Here is a 13056-nt window from a genome sequence, read left to right as displayed (position 1 = left end):
TAGTTCCCAAAAAGGTGTCCGAAGGGGTTGTACACAAGAACTGTATCAAAGTTCCAGTTGCTTCACATACTTGCCAGCATCTGATGGTGTCTGTCTTTTTTGTTTTAGCCACTCTATTGTTTATGAAGTGGTATTTCATTGTGGGATTTTTATTTACATTTCCTTGACAACTAATATTAAACATCTTTCCACATACTATTAACTATTTCTATGCCTTTTGTGATGTGTCGATAGAATTTTGTGGAATGTTTGATAGAGTTCACCAACAAATGATCTGGGTCTACAGATTTCTTTTGGAGAAGGTTTTCCTTGTATTTAAAAAAATGTTGTTCTAATACCATACATACAACCTGAAATTGTCCCTTTTAACTACATTCAAACATTTAATTCAGTGTTGTTAATTATATTCACAATGTAAGGAAGGTGGTTGTTATGGATTCAATTTCTTTAATAAATACAGGGCTGTTCCAATTTTTCTACCTCATTTTTTGTTAGTTTTCTTAATGTGTATTTTTCAATTAATTTATCCACTTTTTTCTAGTTTGTTGAATATGTTGGCCTAATGTTCATAATATCTCCTTATTATGCCTTTCATGTCTATAGAAGTTTTAGTGGTAGCTCCTCTTTCATTCCTGATATTAGTAATTTGTTATTTCTCTCTGTTTCCTCCATCCACCTCTCCTCTTTTCTGGATCTGCTTTGCTGAGAATTATACTAATTTTTTTTATCTTTTCCAAGAGCAAACTTTTGACTTCATTAAATTTCCCTGTGTTTGGCTATTTTCTATTTCACTGATTTCTGCTCATATCTTTATTTCATTTCTTCTACTTGATTGGGGTTTGTTTTATTCAATTTCTTAAGGCATCTTCTTTTCTAATATGAGCATTTAATACTATAAATTTCCTTCTAAGCACTGTGGCTAACAGCTCATAAATTTACGTGTATTAATTTTTTAAGATAATTCAATTCAAAATATTTTAATTACCCATGTTACTTCTTTTTGATTCATGGATTATTTAGAAATGTGTTGTTTAATTTCCATAATAAATGGGGATCTTGTAGATATCATATTGATTTCTAATTTAATTCCATTATGCCCATGATTTAAACCCTTTAAAATTAACTGAGATTTACCTTATTGCCCAATATTTAGTCTATCTTGGAGAATGTTCTATATGCACTTGAAGATATATATTCTACTATTGTTGGGTGGAATGTTTTATAAACCACACATAAGTTCATGTTAACTGATAGTGTGGTCCACATCTTCATATTTGTATTGATTTATGTCTAGTTGTTCTATCAGTAAGGGAGGGGTGTTAAACTCTCAAACTGTGGATTTGTCGGTTTGTGTTTCTCTTTTTAATTCATCAACTTTTGTTTCTTATATTTTAAAGGACTCTTATTGGATACATATTGATTTAGGATTGTTACTGCTTTCTGAAGAATTGGCCCTTTTATCATATTGAAATTCCCCTTTTTATTCTTTAGCAATCCTCCTTGTGTTAAAGTGGACATTCTCTCATCTTAATTTAGCTGTACCGTCTCTCTATGCTTATTCTTTTTTTTTTTTTGTCTTTATTTTTTAATATTACATTAAAAAAATATGAGGTCCCCATATACCCCCTACCCCCGTTACCCCACTCCTCCCCCCCATTACAACAATCTCCTCCATCATCATAAGACATTCATTGCATTTGGTGAATAATCTCTAAGCACCATTGCACCTCATGGTCAATGGTCCACATCATAGCCCACACTCTCCCACCTTCCACCCAGTGGGCCATGGGGGACATACAATGTCTGGTAACTGTCCCTGCAGCACCTTATTCTTTGTTTGATAAATCATTCACTATCATTTTCTTTCAATCTCTCTGGGTCTTTATATTTAAAGTGTATCTCGGACTTCCGGCAAGATGGTGGCTGAGTGAGCTTGCCTTACCGTCTCTCCTGGGAAGAGGCAGCTGGGCACCGCTGGAGGTTCTCCGGGACCAGGCTTTTTCAGGATTTTTTCAGGGCAGGAAGTGTCTGGACATCGATTTGGTGGGAAGGTAATGGAAAGGACTGGTCTATAAGATATAATTTGGGACTTTTCAGGAGGGGGAGGCAAGATGGCGGCTGAGTGAACTTCCCGGTTACTAGCTCCTGGGGGGAATCGGCTGGGAGGCGTCGGAGACTCTTTGGGACCGGCTGTTTCGGGATTTTTCCTGGTCCGGAGGTGTCTGGACATCGATTTGGAGGGAAGGTAACAGAGAGGATCCGTCTGTGAAATATACACGGAGATCCCAGCTACGTGTGGAGGACTCCCTCCTTGGGTAGGCAGAGCCGAGGCAGCTAGCACCGCGCCGAGCCCCGGCAGGCGGCGGCCAGGGTAGCCTAGCTGGGCCGCGGTGGGCAGCGGGCGGGGGATACGAGCCACGCCGCGGTGGGCGGCGGGCGGGAGAGCCGAGCTGCGCTGCGCCTCGGCGGGCAGCGGGCGGGAGAGCCGAGCCGAGCAGCGTTGCGCCGCGGCGGACAGCGGGCGGGGGAACTGAGCCCAGCCGAGCCCAGTCGAGCCCAGCCGAGCCGCGGCGGGCGGCAGGTGGGAGAGCCGAGCCGCGCTGTGCCGTGGTGGACGGCGGGTGGGAGAGCCGAGCCGCGCTGAGCCGCCCGGGCAGCGGGCGAGGGAGCCAAGCCCAGCCGAGCCCAGCCGCGCCGCGGCGGGCGGCGGGTGGGAGAGCCGAGCCGCGCTGTGCTGTGGTGGACGGCGGGTGGGAGAGCCGAGCCACGCTGAGCCGCCCGGGCAGCGGGCGAGGGAGCCGAGCCCAGCCGAGCCTAGCCGCGCCACGGCGGGTGTAGGGCGGGAGAGCCGAGCCGCGCTGCGCCGCGGCGGCGGGCGGTGGGCGGGGAAGCCGAGTCTGGCCGAGCCCCGCTGAGCCGCGGCGGGCGGGGAGGCCGAGCCCACCTGAGCTCGGCCGAGCCCAGCCGCGCCGCGCCGGACGGCGGGCAGGAAAGCCGGGCCCAGCCGAGCCCAGCCGAGCCGCAGCGGGAGGGGAAGCCGAGCCCAGCCGAGCCGCGGCGGGCGGCAGGCGGGGGACCCGAGCCCAGCCGAGCCCAGCTGAGCCTGGCGGCGGGGTTTCTGTTCTTTGGTTTTTTTGTTTGTTTGTTTGTTTGTTTTATTTTTTGTTGTTGTTGTTGTTCTTTTTTTTTTTTTTCAATCCTCTCTTTCTTGTCCCCAATATTCTTCTTATACTATTTTACCTTAACAATACAATAGGTCCTACAGGAAATACCTCACATTTGCTGGGTTTCCTCACCCTCCACGGCCTCATTTCTCTGTGAATAGATTTAGCCTATCTACACTATCCCCTTTCCCCTACAACTTGATATCCTCCACCATCTGCTATCTCTCCTATATTCCATCTCCCTTTCTTTGATCCACAAAGTGTCTAACTCTTAATTTCTAATACCTTTGTTTAGTTTTCCATCTGGTATTCGTCCCTGAAACTATTACCTTTCTTTTCTCTTTCCCTCTCTCACGAAAACAATAGCCTCTTAGTACGTACCACATTCCTCCCATATTCAGTCGTCTACCTCATTATAGGTACTTTCCTACTACTATAACTCTACACAATTTACATGATCTAACCTCCATCCTCCCAGAACTCATATTGTTGCTTTGTAAACATATATCACCAATACTACTTCACACTGTTTCCTTCCTTACACAATTGACTTTCCCCAGCACTAATACTTTCCTTTAAAGTGAGCTTAACTAGCAATAAGAAATTGGAATAAGAAGAACAAAGTGACAAAGAGAAGATATAACACTTACGCAAAAACAACAGCTAATTAATCTCCAAGACTAGACAAAGAAGCTAAGGAACTGATTAAACCCATCAAGAAAAAATGTTGACAAGACAGCAACAAAAATCTACAAACCAAACCAGTAATCAGGAAAACATGGCTGAATCCAATCAACAAACTGAAAATCAGGAAGGGGGGCAGGACTTCGCACAAGCAATGAAAGATCTCAGAACATTTATCACCGACAAATTTGATGAAGTAATGAAAGAGGTTAACAGCGTGAAGACAACACTTGGAGGGGAAATTGCACACATGCGCAAAAAAATAACAGATATGATGGAAATGAACACCACAATTCAAGAAATCAAAAATACACTTGCAGCAAATATCAGCAGACTAGAAGAGGCAGAGCAGAGAATTAGTGATGTGGAAGACAGTGCATTGGAAATCAAACAGATAGTAGAAGTGGTCAATAAAAAGGTAGAAAAAATCCAGATAGGACTTAGGGACCTGAATGATAACGCAAAACGCTCAAACATACGTATTATAGGCATTCCAGAAGGAGAAGAGAAGGGAAAGGGGTCAGAAGGAGTGTTGCAGGAAATAATGAATGAAAACTTCCCAAATCTACTGAAAGAGACAGATGTACATATCCAAGAAGCACAGCGCACTCCACTGGTCATAAACCCCAACAGGCCCACCCCAAGACATATACTTGTCAAATTATCCAATGCTCAAGACAAAGAAAAAATTCTAAAAGCAGCAAGAGAAAAGAAAACCATCACATACAAGGGAAACTCCATAAGATTAAGTGCTGATTTCTCATCTGAAACGATGGAAGCAAGAAGGCAGTGGTATGATATAGTCAAGGTACTAAAGGAAAAAAATCTCCAACCAAGAATACTCTATCCAGCTAAACTAGCATTCAAAAATGATGGAGAGTTCAAAATATTCACAGATAAACAGAAACTGAAAGAGTATATCAACAAGAAACCTCCCCTTCAAGAAATTCTTAAGGGAATTCTGCAGGAAGAAAGGAAAAAACAGGACAGTCAGAGATGGAGGAGAGTGTAAAAGCAACAAGAAAGACAAAAATAGAAGGGGAAAATAAAATGATACAAACAAAGTATAACAAACACAAATCCAACCAAAATATGGCTACCATAAATAACTCTCTAAACGTAATAACACTGAATGTCAACGGATTAAACTCACCTATCAAAAGATTCAGACTGGGACACTGGATAAGGAAATACGACCCATCTATATGCTGCCTACAAGAGACACATCTTAGACCCAGAGACTCATGGAGGTTGAAAGTGAATGGCTGGAAAACAATCATACAAGCAAACAACAACCAAAAAAAGGCAGGAGTAGCTATATTAATATCAGACAAAATAGACTTTAAATGCGAAACAATTGTGAGAGACAAAGAAGGATACTATATTTTAGTGAAAGGGACAATTTGTCAAGAAGATCGAACAATCATAAATATTTATGCTCCTAACAAGGGCGCCTCTAAATATGTGAGGCAAACGCTGGAAAAACTAAGTGAAAGAATAGATGCATCTACAATTATAGTGGGGGATTTTAATACACCACTATCAACTCTGGACAGAACATCTCATGCGACGGTTTGCTCAGTCGGTAGAGGTGGGGTCTGGCTGCGGACGAGGGGTCGGTCCAGCTCTGGATGAGGGGTCGGTCCCGCTTGGGACGAAGGGTCGGTCCCACTTGGGACGAGGGGTCGGTCCGGCAGCAGACGAGGGATCTGTCTCACAAGGGGTTGCGCGGTTCGGCTGACGGGGTCGCCCGGCGAAGCCGGCGACGAAGGGGGTCGCCCGGAGAAGCAGGCGACGAACTGGGGACAAGGGAGGCCAGGCCCTTGTCGGGGGCTCTCAGGACTGGAGGGCGCACGGCAGAAGAACTACCGCGGAGACAAGGTAAACACGCAAGTCCACTTTATTGAGGGAGAGGCAACAGTTTTATAGGGGCTGGGGAAGGCTGATTGGTCGAAGCCACGCCCTGTTCTGATTGGTTGCCGGCGAAAGGTCAGTGGGCGGTACTGGACGGGGGAGGGGTGGTGGTTAGGGATTGGCTGTTGCTGTTGCTGGGGGAAGGGGCAGGGTTTAGGGATTGGTGGCTGCTGTTGCTGGGGTGGAGGGCAGACTTGAGTTTCCCGCCCACGCCCGGCTGTTGCTGCTGTCGGAGGGAGGGAAAAGGGCAGACTGGATTTTTCTGCCCACGCCTGGCTGTTGCTGCTGTCGGGGGAGGGGAAAAGGGCAGACTGGAATTTTCCGCCCTGCGCCTGCGCAGGGAGAAAGAAGAAGAAGGGTGCCGCCCCACAGGCATCGTGTGGCGTCATCCGGGAGGAGGGGCGGCCGCGGAAGCATGGTTGCCGAGAAGGGGAGACCCGAGGGCACTCTGCGCCCATGCCGAGCTTCCTTCAGGGGTGGCGGTGAGTCCGACCAGCCACCCTATTATGGGGGCAGCGGCTTGGCCTGCCGTGGCTGCTCCCCCGCCAGTCCAGCAAACCACACTTCAGCCCGAGGGGTGACCGCAATCTCAAAAGAGAATCACTAAAGAAACAAAACATTTGAACAGTATATTAGAAGAGCTGGATCTAATAGACATATATAGATCATTACACCCAAACACAGCAGGATATACATTTTTCTCAAGCACACATGGAACATTCTCCAAGATTGACCATATGCTAGGTCACAAAGAAAGGCTTAATGAATTCAGAAAGATCGAAATCATACAAAACAATATCTCTGACCACAGTGGAGTCAAGCTGGAAATTTGCAAGGGACAGAGACCCAGACTTCACATGACAATTTGGAAATTAAACAGCACACTCTTAGAAAAACAGTGGGTCAAAGAGGAAATCTCAAAAGAAATCAATGACTACCTTGAAACAAATGATAATGATAACACAACATACCAAAATTTATGGGATGCAGCAAAAGCGGTACTGAGAGGGAAATTTATAGCCATAAATTCATATATCAAAAAAGAAGAAAGAGCTGAAATTGAAGAATTAACTGTACATTTGAAGGAATTAGAAAAACAACAACAAAGTAACCCAACAGGAAGAAGAAGGAAGGAAATAACAAAGATAAGAGCAGAACTAAATGAAATAGAAAATAAGAAAGCACTTGAAAAAATAAACAAGACCAAGAGCTGGTTTTTTGAGAAGATCAACAAAATTGACAAACCTTTAGTGAGACTAACAAAGAAAAAAAGAGAAAAGATGCAAATACACAAAATAAGAAATGAGAAAGGTGATATCACCACTGACCCCACAGAAATAAAGACTATCATAAGAGGATACTTTGAAAAACTATATTCCAACAAAAATGACAATTTAGAGGAAATGGACAAATTCCTAGAAATACATAAGCAGCCCATACTGACGAAAGAAGAAATTGATGATCTTAACAAACCAATCACAAGCAAAGAGATAGAATCAGTCATTAAAAATCTCCCAACTAAGAAGAGCCCAGGGCCAGACGGCTTCACAGGGGAATTCTACAAAACATTCCGGAAAGAACTAACACCAATCCTGTTGAAACTATTCCAAAAAATCGAAACAGAAGGAACACTGCCTAATTCCTTCTATGATGCCAACATTACCCTAGTACCAAAGCCAAACAAAGACACCACAAGAAAGGAAAATTACAGACCAATTTCTCTAATGAACCTAGATGCAAAAATACTTAACAAAATACTTGCTAATCGTATTCAACAACACATTAAACGAATTATACACCATGACCAAGTGGGATTTATTCCAGGTATGCAAGGATGGTTCAACATAAGAAAATCAATCAATGTAATACACCATATAAACAGATTGAGAGAAAAAAACCACATGATTATATCTATAGATGCAGAAAAGGCATTTGACAAAATACAGCACCCCTTCCTGATAAAAACACTCCAAAAGATCGGAATACAAGGAAACTTTTTGAACACGATAAAGAGTATATATGAAAAACCTAAAGCCAACATTGTTTACAATGGCGAAATCCTGAAATCCTTCCCTCTAAAATCAGGAACAAGACAAGGATGCCCATTGTCCCCGCTCCTATTTAACATTGTCTTGGAAGTACTGGCTCGAGCACTGAGACAAGAACCAGATATAAAAGGTATTCAAATTGGAAGGGAAGAAGTCAAAATTTCATTATTTGCAGATGACATGATCCTATATATAGAAAACCCTGAGAGATCTACAACAAAGCTCCTAGAACTCATAAATGAGTTTAGCAAAGTTGCAGGTTATAAGATCAATGCGCAAAAATCAGTAGCATTTCTATACACCAATAATGAGCAAGATCAGGAGGAAATCAAGAAACAAATACCATTCACAATAGTAAATAAAAAAATCAAATACTTAGGAATAAATTTAACTAAAGAGGTAAAAACCTTATACATCGAGAACTATACAAGATTGTTCAAGGAAATCAAAGAAGACCTAAATAAATGGAAGAATATTCCCTGTTCATGGATAGGAAGACTGAATATTATTAAGATGTCTATCCTACCAAAACTGATCTACACATTCAATGCAATCCCAATAAAAATCAACACAGCCTTCTTTAAGGAACTAGAAAAACTAACTATGAAATTTATTTGGAATAAAAAGAGGCCCCGAATAGCCAAAGACATATTGAAAAAGAAAAACGAAATAGGAGGAATCACACTTCCTGACTTCAAAACATACTACAAAGCTACAGTAGTGAAAACAGCATGGTACTCACATAAGGAGAGACACACAGACCAATGGAATCGAATTGAAAGTTCAAATATAGAACCTCATGTATATAGCCATATAATATTCGATAAAGCCACCAAACCCTCTCAACTGGGAGAGAATGGCCTATTCAACAAATGGTGCCTGGAGAACTGGATAGCCATATGTAGAAGAATGAAAGAGGATTACCATCTCACACCTTATACAAAGATCAACTCAAGATGGATCAAAGACCTAAATATAAGAGCCAAGACCATAAAGACCTTAGAAAGCAGTGTAGGGAAACATCTACAGGACCTTGTAATAGGAAATGGCTTCATGAATATCACACCAAAAGCACGAGCAGCAAAAGAACAAATAGATAAATGGGACTACCTCAAAATTAAAGCCTTCTGCACCTCAAAGGAGTTTGTCAAGAAAGTAAAAAGGGAGCCCACACAATGGGAGAAAATATTTGGCAACCATATATCTGATAAGAGACTTATAACTTGCATATATAAAGAACTCATATATCTCAAAAACAAAAAGATAAACAACCCATTTAAAAAATGGGAAAAAGATTTAAACAGACACTTCTCCAAAGAAGAAATACAAATGGCTAAAAAGCACATGAAAAAATGCTCCAAATCCCTAGCTATCAGGGAAATGCAAATCAAAACTACAATGAGATACCATCTTACTCCCATAAGATTGGCAGCCATGAAAAAAAACAGTAGAATACAAATGCTGGAGAGGATGTGAAGAAAGGGGAACACTCATCCATTGCTGGTGGGAATGCAGAAGGATCCAACCATTCTGGAGGACAGTTTGGCAGTTTCTCAAAAAATTATCCATAGATTTGCCATATGACCCAGCAATACCACTGCTGGGTATATACCCATCAGATCTGAAAACAAGGACACAAACCGATATATGTACACCAATGTTCATAGCAGCATTGTTCACCATCGCCAAAAGTTGGAATCAATCCAAAAGTCCATCAACAGATGAGTGGATCAATAAAATGTGGTATATACACACAATGGAATACTACTCAGCTGTAAGAACCAATACACTACAATCGCACGTGATAACATGGATGAACCTTGAGAATCTTATGTTGAGTGAAGCAACCCAGGCATTGAAGGACAAATACTATATGACCTCAATGATATGAAATAAGTTAACTACCTCAGAGAGCTAGAGTCTGGAAAAGTGGCTTACTGGAAATCGGGGGGTGGAGGAAGGATGTGAGTTAATGTCTGTAGGGGTGGAATCTGTGATGAGCTGGGGGTAAGTATGAGCACAAAGAAGGGACAAAATGGGGGCAAGGGGTTACCTTCGGGTGGGGTTTTCTGGGTTTGAGGGGGGCTGGGGATGGGAAGAGGGGTAATATGGTCCAAGAAATAGGTGGGAGGGAGGAGCAACATACAAACATGGGAGAGTGCCAGAAGTTCATTGAGAACTAAATGTTGAGTAAAACGTATCAAAGTATAAGTAGGAGGGTTACCTGGTTAGGACGCTCAGGGGGTATGGTCTGATGCGGGATGGACTCCGGAGGGAATAGCTGAAGGCTCATTTTGCCAAGGTGGGTTCTACCATTGGGTGGGATGGACCCATACCCTGGGGAAGACTAATGCCGTCGAATAGAGAGAACTGTATCTCTCGTGAGAAAGGATGGCTCCCAGGGCATTAGATTGGCAGGCGTTGTGGGCCCTAAGGGGAGGGGAAAATGGACGTGCAATGGATGGAACAAAGGTAAATAAGGGGGCAAAAGAGGAGTTATGTGAGAGTACACGAGGATGAATATAAAACAGCTAATATTACACCAAAAACATATAGGGGACGACAGACTAATAATGAAAACCATAAGACAAAACATAGGATAACTAAAAAATTTAGAAAACTGTACAACCTAAAGTATGGACCACATAGTAAGCACAAATGTTACCTTGTTTGAAAACTATAGTTTCAGAATCTGTACATCAGTTTCAGGAAATATGATATGAATAAGTTAAAAGATTATTGCTGTGGAAGGGAAAAGGTTTTATGGTGGATCTGGGGAAATACTGTATATTGTATATATGAATTTTGGTGATCTAAGACTCTTCTGAAGCTGACATTATGTTGGGATTCACTTTACGGGAAGTTTTGGATCACAGAGTGGTTCAACAATGGCAGTGGAGGAGTACTGATATGGGATGTTATTGACAGGATATATATGGTTGACAGGGAGTTATACAGGGCATATGCCCAGGGTATATGGTAATGTCTATATATACTCATAGTGGAAACAATTAAAAACAACAGCTGGGGGGGTACTGGGCTCCTGGCCGGGGGGTCACTGTTGTGGGCCCTGGGAGAGCAGCGGCAATCCTCCAGGTGCAACGGCAAGAACCAGGAAGGAAGGAGGGCCCAACAGTGGGCTCTTGATACTAATGGCTACACTTTTGAGCCTATGCGCCTGCAATAAGAACAAGGCCTAGAGTAGCATTGTGCCTGGGGGTTTCCTCCTGACAGCCTTCATGTTACTCAAATGTGGCCACTCTCACAGCCAAACTCAGCGTGTAGATGTGATGCATTCCCCCCAGCGTGGGACACGACACCCGGGGATGAGCCTCCCTGGCACCGAGGGATCACTACCACATACCAGCTGAAGAAGCAACTAGAAAATGACCTTGAATTGAAGATTCAATGCGGAACAGCAGAATATACCTGTCTACATATAATAACATGACTTCGGGAAGCAGTTTGACCTAATGTAAGGGGGAAATGGAAAGGAGAAATGAGATTATAAGGCTGTGAGTCTCTAAAAAAGAGTCTGGAGGTTGTCAGAAGGAATAGCCCTATGTACAACTGAACAGAGTCTAAGAGACAGATAAGGTAGATACAACCCCAGGTATTGGTTCTTTTGAGGGATAAAGAGACCCACGGGTTCTATGGTCATGGCAGAAGGGGTTCACTGCCATGACAGATGGCCCTTCTTTGGAGCTGGTGTTTCTGCGTGATGGAAATGGACTCAGAGGGGATCTCTTTTCACAAGACTTGCATGCTACTTTATTGGAATTGTAGTTGGTGCTGGGTTTAAGATATATGTAGGGGATTTGAATCTCTGGACTGATAATATGACACCCAGGCCCAGAGCCTCAACAGACTTCAGCTCCTACACTTTGACTTATTGGACTTAGTCTACTCAGCTAACATGGAGTTGAAGAAGGTCAACCACCACAACATGGAGCCTAGAGTGTCTACAACTAGAAGCGGGAAGAGTGCATCCAGTACCCATGTGGAATCTAAGCCCTCACTTGACATAGGTGTGCAATGGACACAACCAATCCAATGTCCACAGAGAAAACGTGGAATGGGTGTGGGAACGGTAGCCATGGGGGCTGCTGGGTGTGGGGAACGGGAGGAAGAGATGAGATGTGGAGGCGTTTTCGGGACGTGGAGTTTCCTGGATAGTGCTTCACGGACAATTATGGGACACTGTAGATCCCCCCAGGGCCCACTGGATGGAACGTGAGAGAGTCTGGGCTATGATGTGGACCATTGACTATGGGGTGCAGTGATGCTCAGAGATGAACTTACCAGGTGCAATGGATGTATCACGATGATGGGAGAGAGTGTTGCTGTGGGGGGAGTGGGGGGCAGGGGCAGTGGGGTTGAATGGGACCTCATATATTTTTTTTAATGTAATTAAAAATAATAATAATAAATAAATATTAAAAAAAAAAAAAAGTGTATCTCTTGCTTTTTTCATCCAGTCCAGTCTAACAATCTTTTAATTAGAATGTTAACTCATTTACAATTAAATATGCTTTTACATATATAATTGATATACTTGGGTTTAATTCTTCCATCTTGCTATTTGTTTACATATCTCCCATCGTTTTTTGTTCCTCCATTTTGTTCCTTCCTTTCTTTGAATTATCTGAATATTTGTAGTATTCCTTTTAGTCCTTTATTGTCTTTTCAGCTAACTTCCTTGTATTTTTAAGTGATTCCTCTGAAGATTACAGTATGAAACTCTAACTCATCACAGACCTCCTAGAGTCAATATTGAACCACTTCACGCAAAATGTAAAAATCTTGCAACTATAAAATTCCATTTATTTGACTTCCATCTTTTCTGGTACTTTCAATATATATTTCACATCTACTTATGTAGAAACCCTATAATTTAATGTTATTATTTTTATTTAAACAGTCTGTCATATTTCAGAGAATTTGAGAGAAGGAAAAACGGCAGTCTTTATATTGACCACTTATTTACTATTTCTGATTCCCTTCATTCCTTTCTGTGGATTTGGTTTCCATCTCATGTCACTTCTCTTAAGCCAGAAGAACCTCCTTTAATATTTCTTTCATTTCAGATCTGCTTTCAGTGAACTTTCTCAACTTTACTTTATTTCATGGGTTTCCCTCTCTCCAGGATCACAGTCTTGCACTGCCTTTTGTCAATGCTTCAAATTCCCTCGTATGTTTTGTGTGATTTAATAATAATTGTGTTTAGTCTAGAACAAACCACTGTA

The sequence above is a fragment of the Dasypus novemcinctus genome, chromosome 7, assembly GCF_030445035.2.
Source record: "Dasypus novemcinctus isolate mDasNov1 chromosome 7, mDasNov1.1.hap2, whole genome shotgun sequence".
NCBI lineage: Eukaryota > Metazoa > Chordata > Mammalia > Cingulata > Dasypodidae > Dasypus > Dasypus novemcinctus.
The sequence above is the reverse complement of the archived record's forward strand: the minus strand, read 5'-3'. Positions refer to the sequence as shown.